Below are 24,177 nucleotides of genomic sequence, written 5' to 3'. Positions count from 1 at the left end.
ATTTGTAGAAGAAATGGGCTTAGGAAACAAGTAAAGGAAGGGCCCTTGGAGCTTAGAAGTGAGGAAGGTAAAGGTGAGGTACCTTTAGGAGGGAGAGGGGGAAAGGTACAGTTATGCTCCCAGGAGGGAGAGAGCACTGGGTCCTCTGTCCTAAGGGTTTTAAGGGTGGAGATTTTAGGGGAGATCCCAGGGGAAGATCTCAATAAAATATCCAACAGCTTTCCAGGTGTGTCCTTTCAGGGTCTAGAGTCTCCACTGATTGATCGGTGGGTACCAGGAGGGTCATTATCCAATGCAGCTGGTCCTGAGGCCAGCCATGGGGTCACTGGTCTGGTTTTACTGCTTTTCTGAACCTGTAGCTGAAATACAACTGAGGCCTAGATGTTATCTCTAGGAAGGAAAGGTCAGGGGGTCCAAACTGCATGACCAGCAATATACTAGGGGAGGAAAGGTCACCCTGAGGGTGAGGTCCAACCCTATAATTGCCCTTTGCTAGGCACCCAGGACTTTCCACCTGGTGACCTTCTGTATCTGACCTGGCCCATGGTCCTTGCCCTGCTCCTGTCTAACTGCCTACCACAAATATAGGCAGCACAGTTATCATTTTTGGCCTTGCTCTGACCTAAGGCCCCAGATCCAGAGACTAGGGTTTGCCTTGAACCCAGTCTAATATAGGGCCTGTCTTGTCCCTCAGCCCTTTCAGGAACTCCAGTCCATTCAACTGTTGGGTCTGTGTCTTGTCCTTGCCAATCTACTGCACCCTCTCTTCACAGTGAACACCAAATACTGTGCAACCTGGCCTGTCAGGACCCTCACAGATGTCCCTGCTTATTTGTTCCTCTAGCCCCTCTTGCTTGGCCTCTCCAAGCTGACCCTGCCTGGGCAATGTGGGCGAAAATGGGGTGCTGCAATAAATTTAACTGAAAGTAACCTCACAAGGTGATCTGATTATAAATTCCTAACCGGGCAGGTCATGGGTAGTCATGCCCCAGGCATATAACTTCTTTAGTAAAAGGTCTATCTTTTCCTTCAGCAAGCCTTATTGTTGTTTCTGTGAATCTAGGTTAACACACTTTGAAGCGTCTCTTCCTCAGAAGCTCAACCACCTTCAAGAGAGCACATATCTTGTTAACTATCCTGTAACCTGGTCCCTGCCTTGCTTTCTACCACCTTCATGTAACCTCCCTTACTTTCCCTCCTTAATTACAAATGTATAAAAGAAATTGAAAAACTGTCCTTTTCAGGAGCATTTGAGACCTTGCTTCCTGGCATTTTCATTAGTTTTGGCTCAAATAAACTCGTAAAAGTTCTCTACTTTGGACATTTCTTACACTGACAGCAGTGTTCTCAGCCAATCTGCTCTCTGTTTCCTGGCCCAACTATACTTCCTGTCCCTGAAGACAGTCGGTGTGTCCCTAGCAAGTGGCTTCTCGGGTCATGTCTAGTCCCAGATCTCAGCTCTCCCGCAGCCTACAAGCCTTGAGCTCCCATTCTCACAGGCTGGAGCCAAAAGTACTGTCTGTGGCAGGGATTTCAAGTACCTGCCACCCCAGTGTCCCATCCTGAGGACAACGGCCTTGGGCAGCTCCTTGCAAGTAAATGCTGGGTGTGTGGTCAGAGACCTTGCTTCTCTGTGGCCACAACAGGTTGGTCCCAGAATCAGGACTGGCCCAAGGAAATCATCTATTTGCTGGACACAGGAGGGATAAACTGCCCAGGAGTTACTCTGGTGGTCAGATTTTGCCCACAAGGGTGTTCCTGGTTGGACAGTGACTAGCAGGCCCAATCTGATCTTCTCTAAGGAATTTCAAAAGTGAGATAATTCACAGAAGTCAGGCTGTAAAAAGGAGAAACAAAGGCAAAGGAAGGGGCAGGAGGGAAGCCTGCTTTGGAGCTGATGGGGGAAGACAGAACTCTGTAGTCATGTTGAGCCTTCCAGACAGGCCTAACCCTCTCCCCTCAGCCCGGCCTGGCTGAGCCCCTCTTGGGGCAGTTTTTTCTCCCTTCTCTATCTCCTGAGTTTACAGGAAACGGGCTTTGTTTCTACTCAGCCTCTCCAAGGGTGAATGGTCACACCCAAACGGTGTTGATTGAGGAATAGATTTAGGTCAGATGCAGGGAAGTTCCAGCAGACTGTCTTGGCCTATTTAATGACTCTAGTAGCTAAGGAGATAAAGACATAGATGACATATTTATTAAATGAGGGCATGACCTAGACTGAGAGGGACAGTGAATGGGTGTCAGTCTGGAGAAATAGGCCAAATCCAATGTGATGACACCCAAGGGACATGGGAAACACTCCTTCCCCTCAGACTGCAGCTCTGCAGCTCTTCTGAAAATACTTGGCACATCTCATTGTCTGCAGAGAAACAGACCCCAGTGTGAGGGGGTCCCAAAGGTCAAAAATGCTTGAATCTTAAGATAATGAAAGTATGATCTCTAGCTCAGTCTTCACCAATGGCCAGGGGTGAAATACCATCCATGACCTAGGGGGCCCCATCAGGCTACTCTACCAGTAGATGAAATTTTCCATGGGAAGGGTAAAGGGGCTGATGACTCCCGGGACATCATCTCAACTCTTCCTTCCTTCCCTCCCTCCCTCCCTCCCTCCCTCCCTCCCTCCCTCCCTCCCTCCCTCCCTCCCTCCCTCCTTCCTTCCCTCCTTCCTTCCCTCCTTTCTTCCCTCCCTCCTCCACCTCCCTCCCTCCCTCCCTCCCCCCTCCCTCCCTCCCCCACCTCCCTCCCTCCCTCCCTCCCTCCCTCCCTCCCTCCCTCCCTCCCTCCCTCCCTCCCTCCCTCTCTTCCTTCCTAAGTATTTGGCCTAACCTAACAAGAAGGCCAAAGAAGTTCCACAGAGAAGCTTGTTTCCTCAGAAATGAGTAAGAGTTTACTTTTGTCTGACAGATTTAAGATGGGGAGAGGTGGGGGGAAGGACATCCCTGTTTGAGAGGATGGTGAGACATTTGAACTGCCTGGAAGTTGGGGAATGGCTGAAAGAGAAGCTATGATCATACAGTGCAAGATTTCCTATGTTATATGAAGGACTATGGCCTTTATCCTGAGGTTGATTATTAAAAGTTTTAAAGCAGGGATCAAGCAAATCTCAGGTTAGATAGATTACTCTGGAAGCAGGATGGAGGGTGGACTGGAGAGGAAAAAAGTCAAGGGCAGGTAATCCAGTTAACCAGAATAGTAGCATCCTGTCTCTTTGCTGGCAGAAACCACCCTCTGTGTAAAGGGCTAAACACATCAGACACTTGCTTTCCCAGCTTCCTTCGAAGCTAGGTATGGCCATGTGACCTGAATTCACCAATGGAATCCAAGGGAATACCCTTGGGGAAAGTGGTTTCCAGGGGAAAAAATCCTCCCTGACAAAGAGAAAACTGAGGAAGAAAACGTCTTATTTACATATAGACTTGTCTTGTGAGGAGGTGATGGATCCATGGCAGTTCTCTTACATGTTATAGGAATAAGCCATGAGAATCAAAGTGAGGCTGACCCTGAGCCCTAATATCAGTCCTGGGGTTGTTTGCCTTTTGGCTGCCTCCTGTGGATAGAGGTGGCTAACATTTAATGTGTTGTCCCAACACATCTGCATGCACTGATTCTTAAATTTCTCATCATAACCTCATGGGGAAATGAAAGAATCACTGCATGTATTATTATCTATACAGGTAATGCATGTAGGTTATTACCTAAACCTTACAGATGAAGAAATGGGTACACAGAGCATTGAAGTGACTTGGGCACAGAGAATGCCCAAGTCCACACAACTGGTAAATGAAAGAACCAGTATTCAACATCCTACTTAGTTAAGGTCTCTACTGGACACTCTGTACCAGATAGCCTGCGGAATCCTGAGCAATGAAGGAGGCTGCTGCTATAACCTAGGAAAGAGGTGATACACCCTGAGCTGGAGCACTGGCCCTGGCATGGGAAGAGGAGATGGGTTAGAGAGGCATTTGGGAGGTAGACTCAATTAGTCTTGGTATCCTACTGGGTGTGGGAGGTGAGGGAGAGAAGGGAGTAAAGGACAACTGCTGAGTGTGTGGTGAAGTTGTGTAGGCGATTGGGAAAGGGTAGATCTTGGGAGAAAGATGAGTTGGTTGGGACAGTTGAGTGCCCCTTTGGAGCTGTCAGGTGGCACTGGGGTCTGGCAGGCCCTTGAAAACTCCTGTGTGGTAGAAAGGGGGCGGGTGGCTCTAGGGCTGGGAACTGTTGACATGGATAGAAAGCTAATGCTGTACAATTAGATGAGGTGACCCAGGGCCTGGTGGGGAGGAAGAGGGAAGGGGAATGACAAGGGGATGTTGGGGAGCAGATAACATTCAAGAGGGCCAGTGGATTGAGGAGTGGCCAAGAATCAGGGCAGAGCGCCAGAGTGGAAAGCTCTGATGGAGGGAGAGGAGGCAGGATAGGAGACTATGAGGCCAAGGCTGCTTTCCTAGTGAGGGCAAGGCACAGAGGAGAGAGCTGGGGGCTAAAAGCGGCTGGGCAGTGAAGACCAGCAGGCATTTAGTGTGGATCATTCTTCCAAGATGTTTGAAAGGAAGCGGAGAGATTTAGGGTAGAAGGAAGGGGCTTGGGAGGAGGGAAAGTCTTTCCAAAGGAGATCTGAGTACGTTTGCTGGCTGTGGGGTGAGAGTCAGAAGCAGAGGCATGGTGGAAGGTAGAGGAGAGAGGATGACAGATGACGGAGGCAGCCAAGCTGTGAGAGTGGACCTGAAGCACAGGTGGATGCTGTTGTGTGCCCCTTTCCTGTGCTGCTCTCCCCAGAGAGGCAGGAAGTCGGGCGTCTGGCCCTACGCCTCATTTCCCTTTGCATTAGCCAAGGTCAGCTGCTGAGTAAAGAGCAGGGTGGGAGTGAGGTTGTAGTCAGGGAGGAGACTGCAGAACTGAAGGCTTAGAGGCGGCACAGCTCCTGAGGATGACCTTTCTTCTTCCTCTGCCTACCCCTGTCGGTGTGGGCTTCAGGGGCTCGAGGGGGCTCCTGGTGAGCTGCCGTGTTGTTGGGAGCTAGGGGCCTCTGGGAATAGAGCCCAGAGTTGCTGAGGATTACCCACACCACCCAAAAGGTGACTTCCTCCAGGCAGGTTTCCTGGCTTCGTGGGGAGTTAGTGGGATCCAGCATAGCTTACAACTTGCCCAGTAGCCTTGCTTTCCAGTACTTGGGCTGGCTGTTTCGTGTTGCCACTTTATTGATTCTCACTCTGACCTTGGCATTTCTGGAGCAGGCAAGTTATGTCCATGAACATGGCTTCCTTCCCCAAGACTGGGTCCTCTTTCATCCCCAAGGCACATCCTGGATGAAACATGGGCTTGGGGGACAGTAGGCTGGGCAGCCCTGGGGGGTTTGCTGGAGCTCCTGAGCAGAGTCCTCATGAGGAGGTGTTGAGAAGGAACTGTTGGCAGGTGAGATGTCCTTCCAGGGCTGTGGTGGCCCTGGGTCCCACCCTCTGCCTCCATAACCTGGGGCTTGCCTAAGTCCCTTGTCTCTGCAGCTATCCTGACTTGGGGGACGAAAGAAGATGATCCCTCTCTAGAATTCTGGCTGCTCCTGTGTTTCAGGCCTGCCTAGGAAAAGCCTTCATTGGGGGGCAGCCCCAGGCAAGCCACCTCCTGGACAGGGCACCACAGGTCACCCAACTCTGGGGATGCAGGTCCCTCTTGACTCTTAGCCCACATTCACTTTCAAGGGCGGACAAGGCCCTTGGGGCCACATCCCTCTGTGGGCATCAAGGCCTCGTGTAGAATAAGTATTACCTGATGGTCTGGGGCAGGCGCTGGAGCCAGAATGCTTGGTTCCTGCGTTCAGATCCTCACTCTGCATGTGTCCAGGAGCAACTGTGGGCATGCTTTTAGCCTCCCTGAACTTCTGTTTCCATTGGTAAAATAGCGCTAATTTGTGCCTACTGCATGGTGCTACGGTGGATTTAAATAGTGATGCATGAGCTGGGCACATTGGCAGTTTTCATAATGGTGGCTGTGGTATTTTACGGCTTGATGCTCCTGTGGGGGCAGCCCTGTCTCCTGGCTGCTCAGGGCACCCTCCATCGTGGGGCTGCCAGGGGAGCAGACAGACAGGAGACAGCACAGTCTGAGGGTGGAATGTGCGTGTGTTCAAGTGGAACTGATCCGTGAAGCGGACCCTGGAATTCACTCCACTCATCTGCTGAATCCCAAATGGAAACAAATACAAATGCTCTTTATAAACAAAGACAGCGTCTTGAAAGAGAACAAACCAATAAGCCGGTCTGAACTGGAACCGAAGCTCTGGGTTTTCTGACAATTTTCCATCTAAACAGAAACTCCCCCCAACCCCCTCCCAAGACCTCACTCTCCTCCAGGCCTGCTTCGGGTGGCTGCCTGCGCCTCCCTCTCCCGCAGCCCGGCCACGTGCCGGGGACTCTCCAGCTGTGGGAAACTCCTTCAGCTGCCAGCAGCTTCCCTTACAGTGGCGACTGGATGTGATGCAAGGAGAGACAATGTGGCCCTCTTGGGGGTGACTGAGGTTCAAGAACACATCCCCCTAGACCTGGACATGTGGACAGCTTCACAGTGAGGATGAGGTCCCTAAGTCCCACTCATTGTTGAAGACACCCTCCGGGAGGCAGAGGTCATCGTGGAAGAACGTTATCACTTTCTTGGAATCCAGGGCAGGCTCCTGAATTCTCCATCTGGCCTTGGCTCCACTTTTCTCCCACAATCCCCGCAGAACATAGGTCTTCTCTGTCCACTCCCCAGCTCTGCCCCTCCCCACTCTAAGGCTCCCAAGGCCTGCCCCCTACCTTCAAACATGTGCCACCAGTGAGTGCCCTGCCCTTCCTGTTTGTGGGCCTGTCAGAGCTCAGGCCTGCCTCCTCCCACATCGGGCAGTGATTCACTGGATCCACAAACATTCATGGGCCACTGCTAAGGGCCAGGCGTGGTACCCAGCAAGGTCATGGTCCCTCTTCCCTGCTTCCCTCCCAGGCTAGCTCCACACACTGCCAACCCCTTCCTCAAACAGCTCTGACTGAATGCCTGTTCCTTGCACTGCTCCCCTTTTCCAAAAAGTGAAAATCAGGGTCCTTGGCAGGCATTCAAGGCTCTTCACAGTCTTTCTAATTTTAACTTATAATTCCTGCCTCCCCATATGCTTCCCACCTTTGAAGCTCCAACCTCCAGCTCCCTAGCACTCCTGAGGGGCAGCAGGGGACAGGCTCTATACTCTGGCCGGTTATGCCCAGGCCTCTGCTTGCATTTTTCCAAACGTGGTCTCCCTCCATTGGCTGTGGGCTGCCCTGAGAGACTTGGTGGGAAGGTGGACTGCAGGACTGTCCCAGCCTCAGCCTCAGACCCTCTGGGAATGGGAGGCAGCTCTTAAGTCAGCTGCCCTGGTGGTGGTTCTGGATCTTGCTAACCTTTGAGGAGCCCTGTGGGCCACTGGGGGCCACTAAAGAGTGGTAGGAGACTGTCTCCACCTCTCTCACAAAGCCCAGTGTAAATAAAAGTGAAGGAAAACTGTGTTCCGTATGAGGGTCGACCTGCCTTGGGGTGGACCTGCCTACAGATGGGGACACTGCAGTGACTGGAGGGGCCGTGCATGGGAGGGAACTCCAAAACTCCAGTCTCCTCATTAAAGGGAGGTGAGAGGGTGGACAGGAGGTCTCCAGGCAAGACTGCATGCTGGAACCCCAAACCCTGTGATGTCTCCCAGCTTAGTAGGTAAAGACATGGCCTCCACCCCGAGGGTGCGAACTGCAGAACACGCCTAGGAATCATTTTTCTCTGAGAAGGTGAGAAGTGTGTGGCCTGAGGAGGGAGGAACCAGCTGCACAGTGCTTCCTGAGGTGATCTTGATCACGGCTGATTCATCCTCTGAGCCAACCATTTCATGTGAGCAGGTAAAATCACACACCTGTATGGCACATGCCACAAAGGTGCTGAAAGGAGGCTGGACCCACAGGTCTAAGGGCAAGCAGGTAGAAGGTGGCCTGGTGTACGCCTCCTATTTCTGTGCCCTTCGGGGTTGACACAAGGGCAAAGCTGGCCTCCTGTCCTCCCACCAGTCTCTGACATCCAGTAGCCCAGGCCCTGTGGGCCACCACTCCCCGCAATCTGCTCCCCTGCGGCTAGGCTCACTCTAAGCCTGTTGTCAGCACTGCTCCCAGGGCCAGAACCTCTGTGGTTACCAGCAGCGCTCGGAGCAGCAGAAAAAGAACAATGCATGACTCAGGGTTCCACGCTTCTGTTGTGGGTTCCAATTTTGGCCATCGTTCCATTCCTCTCAGTGCCTTTCCCAGAATTCTGATGGGTGAGGCAGGACAGCTTGCCAAGGTGGAGACCAAGAAGGGGTGGGGGTGCAGGGCAAACAGTGAAACTGGGGTGCTTGCTTCAGGGGCCAGGCTGGGAATGGTGCCTTGTTCAGATCTTGGGGCTCTGAAGAAAGATGACCCTTATGACAAGGGTCTCTGCTGCCCTCCAGAGAGTGGCCGGAGGGATGAGGAACCAGTGGCTCTGACCCATGCAACCCCTCTGATTACTCAGTTATGCCATCTGAGCCACAGGGAGGGAGATCTGGAAACTCCAAAGCTCTGAGTCATTTGGATTCTAAGTCGAGTGATAAGTCCCACAAATCTCAGAGACAGCGGGCTCGTGAGCTGGCGTGCCTGTGGTTCACATGCCAGCTGCTGGAGTGAGGGGTGGAGAACCGCTCCAGGGCCCTGGCTCACCCTCGCCCCATCCATAGAGGGACCGGAGGCTGCCCCACTCCACATGTGGTCCAGGCGTGAGGTCACACCCTGGGGGTGGGTCATTCCTTCCAGAAATCCAACAGGCCTTTCTTCCCCTGGGGCTCTCAGGCATCATGTCTTCAGGAAGGGTGAGCAGAGAGCTCTGTGTGGAGTCTGACTGCCTATGTCACGGTGTTTGTGTGTTTTTGGGAGGTCCCCCAGACCCCAAGTTTCCCCAGAAACTTGTGTGTGAATCTCAGCTCCTTGCAGTCTGACACCTGTGTGTGCGAGCACGTGCACGCTGGCAGTAGATTCCCTCCTGGATCATGAGTAGCCATGGTCCTGCCTGGAAATCAGCTTCGAGCAGGAATGGGAACCAGCTCACCTCATCTCGCCTTTCCTTCCCTCGCGTTCTGAGGAGGCTATTCAGGTGCAGCTGGTGGAAAGGGCAGGGGTGGCAGCCTAAGAGCCCTGGTGTCCAGCTCCACCCTCGGATTGGCGTCCGGCCCTGGGCAGTTTCTTGCTCACTCCGGGCCTTAGTTTTCCTGGAAGTAGGGGCCTTGCCTGCCTTTCCTTTCTTCCTCAGAGACCTCGGGATGGCAGAAGAGCACTGAAGGCAGCTGCAGGCCCCACTGGGTGTGGCTCTTGGCCCTGGAAGGTTCCTGGCAAATGAAGACAGCACCTCTCCTTCCTTGCTGACTCAGGCAGGGGCCGTAGCAGGCTGGGGGCCCAGAACCCCACGAGGGCTCCAGGGTCTTGTGCCCTCCTCTGCTTCCTCCTTGCTCTCCTTCCCTCGGTGCTTTCCTCCCCCTCCCCCCTCATTGAAGGATGCTCTATTGGCCACCACACCTTCCAGACTCTTCCACCAACTGTGCCCTCCTCATTCCTTTCCCATCAACATTAGAACTCATTTTCTCCCAGTTTAGCACCCCTCCTTCCTTACCTCAAGATCAGAAACACTCCTGTCTCCTGCCATGCAAATTCCCTGTGCCCCACGGATATCACACAAACCATCTCCATCTCTCTCATCTATGAAGTCTTTTTGCACTTATCTTGGCCCTAGGTGGTCTGCCCCAGTTTTCTATTGCCGTGTAGCAAACTATGCCCAAATTTTGGAGGTTTGAAACAATCACCATTTTACTATATTCCACAATTTTGAGAGTCAGGCATTTAGACATGGCTCAGCTGGGCAATCCTGCTGCTCTTTGTGATGTTGATTAAAGTCGTTCAGCAGTCCTCAGCTGGTGAAAGGGTGTTCCCAGGGGCCTGGAGAGAAGTTGCCAGGCTGAGCCCAGCTGTGACTGTCCACCACAGATCTTAGAGGCGACCTCTCCAGGGTAGGCATTCTGGTTGACAACCCCAGCCGAGCCAGCCACATTTAAGAGGAGGGAATTAGATTCCATTCTCAAAAGGGAAACTAGCAAAAACTTGCAAGCCATCTTTCATCTACCACACCATCTTTCAAGATGTTGAGCTAAGGCCTCTCACTTTGTCCTTGCAAATGAGTTTTTACTTTGTAACTCCTTTCTAGGTCCTTGATAACCTTGACTTTCCCAGCTAGGCTGTATGCACTCTCCCAGGGAGGGAGGAGAGACTTCTCTGCCAGGTGTTTCAAGCAGAGGCTGTACCCAGCAGATGTCTAACAAAGACAGCAGGAGAGGCCCCCGGAAGCTGGAATGGAGGTTCCAGCTGATGACGATGAGCTGTCCTCTAAGCACCAGGCACAACCCTGAGACCATGAAACCCTGGCTCAGAGATCTTGTTAGGGAGCAGTGATGTAGGACCCCAGACAGATCTGGTCGAAGTGGGCAGGGAACATGCTGCCTGAATGGTGGTAGTTCTCACTCACAGCTCTTGGTTGCTGTGGGTTTGAAGTTGGCAGACTGAAGTCAGCCTAAAACTTGTGGTTTCCACCTGCTTCAGTAGTAGGGAGTTGTATGGCATAAAGCATCAGTGCACAGGTTCTGGGGTCACAATGCTGCGTTCAAACCCTTGATCCACCACTTGTTATTATGCAACCTGAACAAAGTTGCTGCATGTCCCGAGACCTGAGATTCCTTTTCTTTAAGGTAGAACAGGAAGCAGCACTTCTCTCCTCTCTCATCGCGGTGTTGCAAGGATTTAATAAGATAATGAAGATTAGCAGCTGTCCTTACTGACAGCATTGTCCTCAATCATTAAGCCCCAACTAGGAGGAGAGGGAAAGAAGAAAAAAAAGAAAAACTTCAGGAAAACTAATAATTACAGAAAGAAATACCATAAATTAAAACATAGAAATAAAAAAATAATTTATGACAATATAACTTGTACTGGCTGCAGTGCAAGTTCATTTGCAGAACACCTTCACACACTTCAGCACCTTACTTAAACACGTGTTTTGTTTTGACAGAGTTACATACATACATGGTTTAAAAAGTTGAGTAGTTTTACCTCTCTGCTCCTCTGGTTCCACTTCCCAGAGGCAGCCACCTTTAATTTTTTCAGTGACATCAGTCTCCATGTTTTTAAATATCATGCTTATAGAGTTTTTATTTTTTGTAGATCTAGATATTATCCATTTGTTTCCTACTATAATAAATGAAATGTTAGCTACCACTCCCTCCCCAATACACAGATACACTTGCCCTCTTTCCAGCCTCCTAATAGAATTATATCTTTTTGGTTGGACTAATATTTAGTGTTGACATTATGACCATATGGTCCGTTCTTCACAACTGAACCATGTAGTATACTATGATCATATTTCCTTTCTTGTACAACTTTTTGTTTTTCCTGGAGTTAATAATTGTTTATTTTTGGTTGCTTAATTGCTCCTTAGGGTTTGAGAACCATTGGGATTGAAGGAAATCTGGCAAGTTTACATCTTACATGGAAAGTAAGTGGACAGGTTACCTAGAAGACTTCTGGAGAGCACAATATTAGAGTAGACAGGTGCAGAGTTGAGGGCTAGTCATGAGACGATTGGTGTAACTGTGGAACTGGGAGGCAGGAGATAGAGAGGAGGCAGGAATTTCAACTCCATGAATGATTTTGGAAGATGCAGCATGTACTTCATGTAGAGAGAGATTGGCAAAGGCCTGAGGCTCCAGCCTGTACTTGGTAGGGACATCTTTGATATCATTGTTTTACGGTAGACAAAGGATGCAAAGACCCAGCCGACCTTAGGCTACTATAAAAACCATAGGAACAGAAATCGTTTAGCATAGATCACTTGGCCCTTACTTACTCCAGCCTCCTGGGAAATTGGAAGCCATTCTCAAACCAAATTTAGCAGAGTAAAATCACAGAAAAGATATATTTTATCCAGGACTAAACAGTTTGAATAGACATCAACACAAATAATTGTTGACAGCTATGTACCCTCTGTATGGGCAACAAAGTCACCAGACACATGAACATATTCAGAAGCTCTAAACAAGGGATCCACTCAGAGAAAAAAAGAAAATAGATACTCCCTATGAAACAAATGTACTTATTGAACATAATATTAGGAAGGAAATATTTTACATTTATATTCCCAATAAGGTGAGGGAGGAATCTGAAATCAAGATCCAGCAGTAATTAAATCTATCTTTTGGATTTTTAGTTGTCAATCATTACATTTATTTCCTGGCAGGATCCAGGTACTCAAGAATTTGTTTCCTGTCATCCTTCTGCTGTGCAGTTACTTTGGACTGGCTTTGTTCTCATCTATATGATGGTCCAATTGGACATTGGCAGCTCTGGGACTTTGCTTTTATAATAGTTCCAGCAAAAATCACTTCCATTGGCCTGGCATTGGTCAGTGCCCATTATTGCATCAATCATATGGTCAAGGGATTGCTGTGCTTTCATTGTCATATATCTGTTTATCTTGGGATCTGAGGATGGAGTCACCTCCACCCAAACCATATGAATGGAGAATGAGGGAGAGTTGCTGGGCCAGCAGAAACAACTGTTCACTTTCCCAACCTGATTTTTATTCATGTGGAAGGCAACACAGAAATATTCTTAGCTATGCCAGGATTCAGAAAGTACAGCCCTTCTAGAAAATTGCTTGAAGAAATATAACTAAGAAATGCATCAAAATAACTCCAATATGGAAGATGTGCTATAAAATAAATGGTGGCAAGCAATAAAACTGTAAACCTTAGAGTCAGTGTACAAATTTCTAGTAACATAATTAGAAATTTAATAAAATGAGAAAAAATTCTTTAGAGAGATAACCAAAGTGAAAAGAAATTTATAGAATTAACCTAGACCCAAAACCTTTGGTTATTCCAATGAATATCCTCAGATTAAGTTAAATCAGGAAGGGAGATGGGTATGGAGTAGGAAAGAGTAAGAGCAACCTGGAAACCACCAGGACAAATAAGAAGTGTGTCTGTCTCCCACTGCGCTAATAAGTTGGCACCAACTGCACTTGCAACAGGACCAGATTTCTCAGAAGGTGGAGGAGATCAGTGGAGCTGAAGGCCTGGCTGCTGCCCACAACAAGATCAGCTAACAGTTACATGGCATTTGTAAATTGCAATAGTATGTTTGTTTCTACACTGACCTTTCATTTTAAAAAATAATTGTTCCTTCATTCCTGCCACTCAAGTAGCACAGACACTTCTCTTGGGGCCTACTCTAACCCACAACCACATAAGAAAGGGAATTCAGTGAAATGTAGTTCCTCTAGCTAAGTGGTCACAGTACAAAGCCATAACAGTAAAATAAGAGAGAATGAAAGCAAATCCATTGAACGGTTAACTAAAAAATTTGCAGAAGAGTAATGAAACAAACAATGAAAGTAAAAAGAAAAATTAATAAAGACAAAAGCAACACAATGAATTAGGAAATGAATACTCAATAGACTTATTAAACAAACCAAAGTGTTTATTTGTGTAAAAGCCAATAAAATAAGAAAATCTTTAGCAGTGCTAATAAAACAAAGAATTCATAAAATCTTATGAAGAGAGACAGTACAAAACCCTAAAAAGAATAATTTCTTTAAAAAAACCCAAAGCAATAAACATTTGGAAATCCAAATTAAAAATACCAGTTGCAAGAGCATTAAAACCTTAAAATAAGGATAAATATAACAAATTATGTGTAAGACATGAACACTGAAAATTACAAAAGCTTGCTGAGAAGTTAGATACAACTGAAATAATAAGAGAGATATACCATGTTCATGAATTGGACTTACTATTGTTAAGATTTCAGTTGTCCTCCAAATTATCTATAGATTCAAAATAACCCAAATAAAAATCCCAGCAGGCTTTTTTTGGTGGAAGGCTAGAAGGGTAGAAATTTACAAACTGATTCTAAAATTTATATGTAAATGAAAAAGACCTAGAATGCCCAAAACAATTTTGTAAAATAGGACAAAGTTATAGGATTTAATCATTTGATTTCATGAATGTAAAGCTACAGTACTTAAGACAGTGTGGTATTGGTGTGAAGATAGACACACAGATCAATGGAACATATATGGTCCATTGATTTCCTACAAAGGTGCCAATGTAATTCAATAGAGAAGCTTTTTTTTTCAACACATGTAACTAGAACAACTGCATATTCACATGTAAAAAAGAGCTAATATTATAAAGCTTCTAAAATAAAATATAGAAGAAAATCCTTGTGATGTTAGGTTAGGCAGATTTCTTAGGACACAAAAAGTAAAAAGTATAAAAAAAATTAAATCATACTACATAAAAAAAATTCTTGCTATTTGAAAGGCAGCTAAGAAATTGAAATACATGCTACAGATTGGGAGAAAAGATTTGCAAACCTGTAATATAAAAAGAGCCTTATACCTTAATAAGAAGGCAAACACTGAGTAAAAAGTAGATAAAAGGTTTGAATAAACACTTCACTAGAAAACACGTATGAATGACAAAGAAATACACATGAAAAGATCATCATCATCATGAGTCATCAGGGCTGTATAAATTAAAACCACAATGAGCTATCACTATGCTCATATTAGAATGGCTAAAGTTAAAAAGATTGATAATGCCAAGTTTTGGCAGGGATGTGAAAACAAGAACTCTCATTGTTGACGGGAATGCAAAATGGTTCTGCCACTATCAAAACAGTCAAATTCTTATAAATTTAAACATATATTCCAGTAATCTCACTTCTATTTATCCAAGAGAAATGAACAATGTGTCCACACACAGACCTGTACACAGAGGTTTATACAGCAGCTTTATTTGTAATAGTCTCTGAATTAGTTTCCTGAGGCTGCTGTAACAAATTCCCACAAACTTGGTGGCTTAAAAAAACATAAATTTATTCTCTCACAGTTCTGGAGGCCAGATGTCCAGTGTCACTGGGATGAAATTAAAGTGTAGGCATGGCCATGCTCTGTCTGGAGGTTCTAAGGGAGAATCCATTTCTTGCCTCTTCCAGCTTCTTGGAATTCCTTGGCTTGTGGCTACATTACTCCAGCATCTTCAGATTTCTCTCTGCTCAGTCTTCACATCTCCCCTGCTGTGTGTCAAATCTGTCTCTGCCTCTAAGTTATAAAGATACATGTGATTGCATCTAAGGCCCACCCTGCAACAATCTTCCCATCTAAGATCTTTAATTAAATCACATCTGCAAAGATGCTTTTTTGTTATAAAGTAACATTTACAGGTCCCAGGGATTAGTATGTGAATCTCTTTTGGAAAGCCATTTTTTGAGGGTAGCACAGCCCCAACAGGAAATAATCCAAATTTTCTTCTACTGAGGAATGGATAAACAAATTCCGGTACATCTGTATAATAGAATCCTACGCAATAATAAAAAGGGCCAAACTATGGATACATGCATGGATAAATCTCAGAAACATTATGCTGAACAAAAGAAATCAGATACAAAACACAAATTCTGTCTGATTCCATTCCTGGAACACAGTTATAGTGATAGAAAGCAGACCAGTGATTGCCTGGGGCAGGGATGAAAAGAGGGCAGAGAGAACTTTTCCGCACAACAGAAAAAACTTTATTTTTTGGTGGAAGTTTCAAGAGTGCATTAATTTGTTAAAATCTATTGAACTGTACGTTTAAAATGGGTGAATTTTGAATGTAAATATACTTCAGTAAAGCTTATATTAAAAAGGAAAAAACTATAAGACTAAGAAATGTGAAAATCTAGATAAATTGGTTGAGTTTTAAGAAAAATGTAATTAAAATAAAGTGAAAAAGGAAAAAAAAGTCTGAATAGAGCTATAACAAGACGTTTGTGAAGAATGTGGTTCTCTTTCATCTCCTCCAAACTGTACCATAGAGACAGAAGGTAGATCTTCTTGCAGGTGATTTATTTCAAAACAGAGAATTTCAATGCAATTTAAATCACTCTGGTGAATAGGTAAAGAAGGAAAAGCTTTACATTTACTTAATGAAATTTATTTAACTCTAATACAAAAACTTTATAGAATAGCACAAAACAGAAAGATACTGAATAATATGCTCATCAATAAAACATCAATAAAACATTAACAAATCAAGTGCATTCCTATGTGAAAAGACTAAACATGCTCTGCTAAAATACGGCTCATTCCAGAAATGCAGGGTAAATTTGAGAAACTAAAAAAAACAAACAAACCCCAAAACAGGTGGAGATGAATTAACTTTGGACTTTTGCTTCTCCACACTCCCTCTTCAAGTACCCAGAGCAGGTGGCAGGGGGAGGGGAGTTCTTTTCACAGTGCTGCTGCTTTCTGGGATGCAAAGGTGAAGGAAACCCAGTCCCAAAGAGTTGTTTGTCTTTTTTGTGAAGTGACTAGTGACTGAGATGAATTTCTGGTGCCTTGCCTTTTCACCCTAGGACTCGCCCACTCTCACCCGTTCAGACTCACATAGACAGGGGTCTGGCTTCTCTCGGTTTCCCTCACTAACAGAGAAGACAATATCCCCAGCAGAGATGAGCTCAGGCCAAAATAAGACAGTTTTGAATCATAATTATTTCAAATAAAAAGTAGCACACAATTGAGTATAGATTCCTTCTGTAAAAGAAATATTAGGACAGCCACACCAACAATTTTTTTTTTATTACTATTATTTTTAAAATATATCTTTATTGATTTCAGAGAGAGGACAGGAGAGGGAGAGAGAGATAGAAACATCAATGATGAGAGAGTCATTGAGTGAGGCCACAACCTGGGCATGTGCTCTGACAGGGAATATAATCCCGATCACCTGGATCCTAAGCCGACACTCAACCGCTGAGCCACTCCTGGCCGGGCCACACCAACAATTTTAAATGAAAGTAATAAACAAAATGATAAGGGAAGATAGTAGCAATATCTAACATCTTATAACAAGAACAAGAAAACATAAAGATCAAGAAGAAATATTAGGTATGAAAATATAGTACTTAAAATAAAGAATAGAATAATGGGGAAAGTAGCAGGCTGGGTCTACCTGGGGGATGAATTAGTGATATGGAAGATCAGATTGAAATCATCCCCTTTAAAGGAAGAAAAGACAAATAAAAAGAAAACATGAAAAGAAAAGCCAAGACACATGGAAGATAAAAGTAGAATGCTAACATCCTACCAGTTAATCGGAGTCCCAGAAAGAGAGGAAAGTGGAAATTAGAGAGGAGGACACATTGAAGAAATAATGACACTAAATGTCCTAGAGAAAGAGGAGGAGGAGAAGAAGAAGGAAGGAAAAGAGGGGGGAAAAGGCCTTAGACCAAGAGACACTGCAGAGAACAAATAGGAAATATGGAATGGAAATGTGAAAATGAAGAATAGTGAAGTCTATGAGGATTGTCTAAAAGCTTCTAGAGAGAAAGAGAAGTTCACATACAAAAGAACAAGAGTCAGATTGATCCTAAGAGATTTTTCAAATAAGCACTGGATACAGGAAGTCATGACAGTATCATTTAAAAAATATTAGAAGGATCTCTGGCCCTTGTGGCTTTGTCGGTTGAGCATTGTCCTATGCACCAAAAGGTCACCGGTTCAATTCCTAGTCAGGGCACATGCCCAGGTTGTGGGGTTCTCTCCCCAGTTGGATGTGTGTATGGGAGGCAACCAACTGATGTTTCTTTCCCTCTCCCTTCCTCTCTCTCTAAAAAATCAATTAAAACATATTTTTTAAAGTATTGGAAGGAAAGAACTTATACTCTAGGATTTTATATTTTGCCAGGATATCATTTAAATATGAGAACATGATAAAAAGATTCTTAGCCCCAGAAGGTTTCAGAAGGTTTGTTACAAAAAAGCCCACATTTAAAGCTGTTTTGGATAAAGAAGACATGCACACCCAGGATTCAGCGACCACACTGGACAATGCAAATCTAGATCTTTGCTATTCAAAGTGTGGTGTTTGAACCAGTATCAGCATTACCTGGAAGCTTGTTAGAAATGGAAAATCTCAGCCTGTACTCAAAACATGAAGAATCAAAATCTGCCTTTTTTTAAAAATTGTCCTAAATGCTTTGAAAATTTAAGAAGCACTGGTCTAGATATATCAACATGATTGGGATTGGGATGGTGGGAATATTTAGGGAATGTGAGAATGTGCTAAGATTCTTGTCAAATTAGAGGGTAAAGGATTGAAAATAAACATTAAAAAGTAGAAAAGGTAAAAAATTAAGATGGTAGAAACTAATCCAAACATACAGAAAGAATTATAATGAACGCGAATGGACTTAATTCACAAGTTAAAGCGCAAAGACCACAGATTGCAATTAAAAATCCAGATGTATGTTATTTACAAGAGACTTAAAGCTAAGTACAAGCACAAGTTAATAGTAAAAGGAAGGGAAAATATACAGTAAATATTAACCTAAACACAGGTGTAGCTATATTAATATCAAATAAAATTTGTTATTACATTTACATTAAGGCAAAGTGTATGAGTAAGGATGGATAAAGAACCACATAATGTAATGATAAAGGTTTACTTTTGCCAAGAAGATATATTTTTAAATATACCAAAGAAATAATGATGATAAACTTACATCCAACAAAAGAACCTCAAAATATATAAAGCAAATATAAGTAACACAGAGGAAATAAATCTACCACCATAGTGGGAGACCTCAACTTTCTCAATTATATCAGCAAGGAGATAAGAATAATACAAATTATAAGCTTGATGTAATGAGCATTTCTGAAGTTCTGCACATAAAAATTAGAAAGAAATTACTTCTTTTTTCAAACACACCAGAAATATTTATAGTTTCAAATAATAGGTTTGACACAAAGCATAATATCTGATCACAATACATTTAATTTAGAAGTAACAAAAAGATAAACAATAAACCTTACATATTTGTATACTTGAAAAGCACATTGCTTATCAACTCATGGATCAATAAGAAATTATAATAGAAATTTAAAAATACTTAAATCTTAATGATCATGAGAACCCTAAAAACCAGAGCTTGCAGAGCTCTAAAAAAGTGCAGATTTAAATATGCATGTAGGAAACAGGACAACCTCAAAGTTAATGAGCTCTATGTTCAGCTTAAGGAGGTAGAAAAAGAATAGAATAAAACAAAATGAAGAAGAAAAATTAAACATAACAATGGAAAATCATAAAATAGGGGAAAAAGATACATTAAAGAATATCAATGAAACTAAAAGTTAGATCTTCAAATAAACTCATAAGATAGACCAATCTCTGTCAAGACTACCTCCCCTCCCCCCCCGAAATGTATATTATGAATGTAAAGGGGGGATTAAATTCACTTAGAGATTTAAAGATAGGAGGCTACCATCAGCAACTAGTAACTATATGCCAATAATTTTGCATATGTAGACAAAACAGGCTAATTCCTAGAAAATTACAACTGAAAGAATTAAAATAAAATCTTCCCTCAAAGACAGCATCAATTCCAGATGGTTTCATAGATGCGTTCTACAACCCTTTCAAAGAACTCATCATTGCATACTGCACAATTCTTTCAGACAGCAGAAAAAAAAGGAATGCAACTTATTCTATGAGGATTATACTCTCTTGATACCAAAGCTGAACAAAGACATACTGAGAAAGAAAAAAAGGGAAAAATGGAAGGAAGGAAGGAAGGAAGGAAGGAAGGAAGGAAGGAAGGAAGGAAGGAAGGAAGGAAGGAAGGAGGGAGGGAGGGAGGGAGGGAGGGAGGGAGGGAGGGAGGGAGGGAGGGAGGGAGGGAGGGAGGGAGGGAGGGAGGAAAGATTACAAGCCTATTTCACTGTTAAAATATTTTCTTTTTTTAAAATAAAAGTTGATTGATTTTAGAGAGAGAGGAAGGAGAGAGTGAGAGAGAAGAATCAATTTGTTGTTCTACTTATTGATGCATTCATTGGTTGATTTAATTCTTGTTTGTGTCCTGACTTGGGATTGAACTGGCAACCTTGGCCTATCTGGGATGACACTCTATCCAACTGAGCTCCCTGGCCAGGGTAACAAAATATTTTCAAATAGAGTCCAACAGAACCAACAGTATTTAAAAATGATTAACACACCACAACTAAGTTGAGTTTGAGCAAGGATGGTTTAATATTAGAAAAATCCATAAACATTAACAAATCAAAAGACAAAAACTGCATAATCATTCCAAAAGTTGCAAAAGAAGTCATTTATAGTCAGAACCAGACAAGGATGCCAACAATATCACTCCTCCTCCTCATTTTACTGGGTGTCCTAGTCAGTTCAGTAAGACAAGAAATAGAAATTAGAGGCATGCCCTAGCAGGTTTGACTCAGTGGTTAGAGCATTGGCCCCCAGACTGAAGGGTCCCGGGTTCGATTCCAACCAAGGGCAACTACCTTGGTTGCAGGCTCAATTTCCAGCCTTGGTCAGGTCAGGAGCAGGAGGCAACCAATCAATGTCTCTCTCACATTGATGTTTCTATCTCTCTCTCTCCCCCTTCCTTCTCTTTGAAAAGCAATGGAAAAAATATCCTTGGGTGAGTGAGGATTAAAAAAAAAAATTAGAGGCATAAGGATTGGAGAAGAGAAGTTAAAACCATCATTATTTGGAGGTGTTCATATTGTTACAGAAAAATATCAAAAAGTTGCTTGCAAACAGATTAATAAAATAGAGTCTAACAAGATGAGTAAATATAACAAGAATAAACATAAGAATGTGCACAATTACAAAAACGCAGTTGCATTTTTACATAGCAGCAGCAAATAGAAACCACAGTTAAAGACATCATTTAAAATATAATCAGAGAATGTCAAATATCTAGGTATAAATTTAACAAATGGTGTACAAGGCTTCTACAGGGAAAATCATAACACTTTACTAAGAAGATTTAAAAAGATGTAAATATATGGAGAAATATAGTCAAGCATAAGAAAACAATATAGTGAAGCTGTCCATTCTCCCCAAATTAATTTATAGATTTAAGGCAATTTCATTAAAATTCCAAGTGTTTTTTCTTTATTTTTTATTATTAATTTTTTTTTACTGATTTTAGAGAGAGAGGGGGGAAGGGAGAAAAGGAGGGAGAGAGGGAGGGAGAGAGAAACATTGATTTATTTACTTATTTATGCATTCATTGGTTAATTATTGTATGTGCCCTGACTGAGGATTGAACCCATAACCTTGGCATATCAGGGGGATATTGAGCTGCCTGGCCGGGGCTGTTTTTACTTCTTTTAAATGGAACTTAATAAAATTATTCTAAACTTTGTGTCAAAATAAAAGACCAAGAATAGCCAGGACACTTCTGAAATAGAAGAGCAGGGAGGGGGATAATTGCTCTATCAAATATGAAAACAAATTATACAACTCTAGCAATTAGAACAGTGGGATACTGGTGCAGGGAGAGCCTAGTTAACTAATGGAATAGAAGAGGGAGCCCAGTCCCAGACCCAAACATGTGAGAAACTTGAGTACAAGGAAGAGGTGGCATATCATACCTGCAAAAAAAGTGAACATAGGTAGAATACAATGGTTATCCATGTGGAAGAAGATTAAATTGTAATTCTACCTTTAACCATGTACAGAAATCAGTTCTAAATAGTTTGAAGACTTATGCACTAATACCCAAAATTTTAAAATTATTTCTAGTGCAAGAAACAAAAATGTCATCTATAAGAAAAAGATTAATAGATTTGTCTATGTTAAAATTAAGAACTTGGTGCTGGAACCACTGGACATCCATATGCAAAAAAAGAAAATCTAGACATAGACCTTACACCCTTCACAAAAGTTAACGTAAAATGGATCACAGTTCTAAATATAAATCTATAAATACAAAGCTTATATAACTGCTAGAAAATAATGTAAGAGAAGACCTAGATGTCATTGGATATGGCGATGACTTTTTAGATACAACACTAAAGGCACAATCCATAAAAGAAATAATTGACAACCTGGACTTAATTAAAATTAAAAACTTTTGAAAAGCAAAAGACAATGTCAAGAGAATGAGAAGACAAGCCACAGACTAGAAGGAAACATTTGCAAAAGGCATATCTGATAAAGAATTGTTACCCAACAGAGCATCTGAGATCTTGCTTCCTGGCAATGTCATCAGTTTGGCTGAAATAAACACATAAAAATTCTGAAAAAAAAAAGAAAAAAGAACTGTTACCTAAAATATACAAAGAACCCTTAAAGTTCAACAATAAGACAATAAGAAAACAAACAACCTGATTTATAAATGGGCTAAAGAGCTTAACAAATACCTTACCAAAGAAGATATACAGTTGGCAAATAAACACATGTTCCACATCATATGTCATCAGGGAAATGAAAATTAAAACAACAATGAGATACTATTACCCACCTATTATAATGGCCAAAATACGGAACAATGACATCAAATGCTGGTGAGGATATGGAGCAACAGGAACTCTCATTCATTGCTGACGGGAATGCAAAATGGGACAGCTACTTTTGGAGATATTTTGGCAGTTTCTTGCGAAACTAAATATATTCTGACCAAACATTCCAGCAATTGTGTTCCTTGGTATTTACCTCAATGAACTGAAAACTCATTTCCACTCAAAATCTTGCACATGAATGTTTGTAAAAGCTTTATTCATAATTGCTAAACATGGAAGCACCACGATGTCTTTCAGGAGGTGACTGAATGACCTGTGACATGTTCAAACAATGGCATATTATTCAGTGCTAAAAAGAAATGAGCCCCCAAGCCACGAAAAGACGTAGAAGAACTTTAAAAAGCATATTGCTAAGGGAAAGAAGCCAACCTGAAAAGGTTATATATGCTATGATTTCGACGATACGATATTCTGGTAAAGGCAAACCTATGGAGACAGTAAAAAGATAAATGGCTTTTATGTGTTGAGTGAGGAAGTGGGATGAATAGGTAGAGTACAGAGGATTTTAGGGCAGTGAAAATATTCTGTATGATATTATAATGGTGGATACATGTCATTATACATTTGTCAAAACCCATAGAATATGCAATACCAAGAGTGAATGCCAGTGTATTCTATAGACCGAGTTACTGTGATGTGTCAGCGTGAGTTCATCAGTTGAAGCAAATGTACCACTCTGGTAAGGGCTGTTAATAATGGAGGAGGCTATGCATACGTGGGGGCACCAGTGCTGTATATGCAAAGTCTCTGTACCTCCCCCTGAATTTTTCTGTGAACAAAAAACTGCTGTTAAAGCTGAGAGAAAGATGAAGACAATATGGCAAAATAAAAAAATTTAAAACTTCAGTTCTCTAAACGACTTTAAAAGAAAGTAGAAAGCCAAAGTAGAAAATGAGAGAAAATATTTGCAATATCTACAGAGGATGATGGATTTATATCAAGAATATATTAAGAACTTCTACAGATGAATAAGAAGAGTGCATGATAACCCAACAGAAAATTGTCCAAAGTTATGAAGAGACATTTCACAGGATAGGAAACACACATCACCCACATATAGATGAAGAGATGCTCAACATCATCAGCGATAAGAAAATCCTTATTAGGACTACAATGAGATGTCATTTAATAGCCATCCAATTGGAAAAAATTAAGAAATCTGAAAACACCAGAAGTTGGAGAGGATACAATTCCCAAGGATCTCTTGCTTATAAATTGCTGTTGGGAATTTAAATTGATATAACCATTGTGGAAAACAATTTGGGATGACCTCTTAAGGTTTATCATAATTTTTGAGCCAGGAATTCTACCTCTATGATTCCACTTTTATATATACCTGAGACATTTGCACATGTATAACAGGAAGCATCTGTTCACAATAGTATTGTTCACATCAGCAAAAATCTGGCAACTTAAGTGCCCATCTGTAGAAGAGTGAGTGAGCAAACTGTGATATATTTACATGATAAAATATTACACAGCAGACAAAACAGATGAACTAAATGATGCACAGTCATGAGGATGAATCTTGTAATATCATATTAAGTGAAAAATATAAGTACTGAAAGACTACATTCTGCCTAATACTATTTTTTAAGTTAAATAAAATAAAAATATATACAATATTAAGAAATATTTAGTCAATAAAGCTGTACAAAAGGGAAATTATAAAAATAAATACAGGTTTATGAATGATGATTAACTTGAGTT

This window comes from Miniopterus natalensis, chromosome 13, assembly GCF_054644295.1.
Source record: "Miniopterus natalensis isolate mMinNat1 chromosome 13, mMinNat1.hap1, whole genome shotgun sequence".
NCBI lineage: Eukaryota > Metazoa > Chordata > Mammalia > Chiroptera > Miniopteridae > Miniopterus > Miniopterus natalensis.
Note: the sequence above shows the minus strand (reverse complement) of the source record.